The sequence below is a fragment of the Suricata suricatta genome, chromosome 17, assembly GCF_006229205.1.
Source record: "Suricata suricatta isolate VVHF042 chromosome 17, meerkat_22Aug2017_6uvM2_HiC, whole genome shotgun sequence".
In the NCBI taxonomy this organism is placed as follows: Eukaryota; Metazoa; Chordata; class Mammalia; order Carnivora; family Herpestidae; genus Suricata; species Suricata suricatta.
Window position 1 is genome coordinate 22603878 of NC_043716.1, and position 2327 is coordinate 22606204.

At 37.7% G+C, this 2327-nt stretch overlaps 1 protein-coding gene across 11 annotated transcripts in view; it reads left to right on the plus strand.

Annotated features, from left to right (window-relative positions):
- The window catches only part of SYNRG (synergin gamma), a 96398-nt gene that overhangs the window by 78719 nt on the left and 15352 nt on the right, over positions 1-2327 (plus strand). The gene's annotated exons all lie outside the window — the stretch shown is intronic.

Sequence of the window (2327 nt, forward strand, 5' to 3'; positions counted from 1 at the left end):
TCTTAATTTGGATAAGCAAACATTAAAGGAACAACAATATTTCCAACAAGAGTTACAAAACCATAATTTTTATTAGTTCACTTAATCCTATGTTCCTAATTCTTGTTTAGCTTGAATGCAGCCTCTAGCTCTGGAAATTTCTACCCATTTTAGTACTAATTTAAAAGATGTCAAATACTGTATTTGTCCCAAAACTCCTTATTATAACTTTTTTTGAGGAAGAACATGTTCTTTGACAAATTTCAGAAATGGACATTGTTAAAGATCTGACAAGAGTTCATTGTGATGCACTTTAACAAAGAAATTTAGTGACACTTTAACATTTTGATTACTAAAGGTGTTACGTAATGATCTTATACCAAAACATTAAAACTTTAGGGACTGCACATATATTTGAGCAGTTGCAGCATTTATCCAGGCTACACAACCTAAGGTTTGGCATTGCACACCAGTGCTTCTTAAGTAACTTGGCATCCTAAATGAAAGGGCCTAATTGGTCAAAAGACTTCTCTACCATTTGAATACTGGGAAATTTGTTAAAACCTTAGGTGCCGGAGGCCCGCTGTAGCGGGTCCAGGGCTCCCTGAAGGGGTAGTGGCGGACGAGAAGCAAGTGAGTAGACACTCACGCAGCGCAGTCTCTTAATTGGTCCAGCCTGGCATTCTTATTCTATTTATTTTTTTTTTCTCTCCTGTATCCTGTATCTTTTTATATCTCCATCTAATTCCTCTTTAACTCTGGTATTTCCTCCCTAGCCAGGTCTTGGGCCTTTATTTAAAGACTTATCACATCAAAAGGTGGAACTTTTACAAATAATTTTCAGTGAAAAGCAGATAGCTAGCACATTTTATAACAATGATGCTAAAATTCAGTCCTAGACAGGGCTAGGAGGCATTCTATTTGGCTCACAAGAGGAAGAAAACATTCGAAATGGTTAGTAAGTAAACCTTTTGTCAACCTTGTTCTTTGATGTTGAAGGTGTAAGAGCCATAGGCGCCCTAGACCAGCCAGCCTTTGCATATGAGTTTAAGTTGTAACTACTCTCACCTATCCTCACAAGGGGCACCAAATTAGCATATGTATGCGCAGTAACTTGTTCTTGGTTTCTGCCCGTCTCTATTTCCCAAGTTAGGTCCTCCATCTCTGGGCCAGGGCAAACATCATCCCTGTGTCCCCCAATCTCCTTCATTTCCAGATCTCAAGCTTGTGAAGCTCAACAGAAGAGCCCTTCAGACAAACATCTGCAGTGCCCTGTTTAACCTCCTCCCCATAGAGGTGGGAACATGCCTCCTCCCATGTGGACCCCGGGGAACATCGGTCTGATTTGGAACATTGTGAGGCCTAATCAATAGCAACAGGCTTAGTTTTACATGAGCAATGAGTTACCAGAAGGAGACGCTAGCCTCTGCCCCCGTAGCAGGAGCCGTGCCACATCCACCACCTCCCCATTGTGACCGTGTCATCCAGCAAGGCCGGTACGGCTCCCAGCACTTGGGAAATTATAAGGCACATCCTAAATAGAATTACAAATTATTACAAATCTGAAAACTCCATTTATTTAACCAAAGTGGCAATAAAGGATCTCATTTGCCTTTGGGATCTTACAGCAAAACCTAACTTTTTTAACCTCAGAGAAGTTTTAACTAAGCGATCAAAGACCTGATAAAGATAACACCTAAAACTTTGGCCTTCTTGACAAAAGAGAAACCCTTCATTTACATAATCTTATTAAGAGTAAATCAAAGGTGGGGGGGAACTTGTCTTTTGAACAGAGAGAAAAGCAGAATTTTAACCCTATACCAATATACCCTTAAAATTTCATTTATCTCAACCTCACCCATAAAATTCCTTTTTAATGATTTCCTTTTACAAACCTTCTATAATTTTTTTTTCCCTTAAACTTTATCCCGAAGCCATCTCTTTTTAAACAACCAATCTCATTTAGGACAAAATTACTTTCTTTTACCCTCAATAAAAATGCATTTTTATTTCTTATATCTTTCTTACATATCCTCAATTTCCTGCCTATAGGGTCGCTTTTTTTTTTTTTAATCAATCTAAATCTTTAGTCTCCAATTGAGGACTTAGTAACCAACTGAAAGATGTTTATACCAGAACTTGTCTTAGATGGTAATTTTATGAACCAATTAAGTACAAAGCAGGTTTTTAACAGTTTTCATTCATTGTGGCTTGTGCTTTAGTTCTTATCTTGTTAGCCAGTGAATTCAGTTTCAGTTTATCATCAAGTATAACCTTAACGTTTTAAGTTACCAAGAATCTTTAAAACTATTTTAACAATTACCCGTGAAAACTATAAAACAGACCAA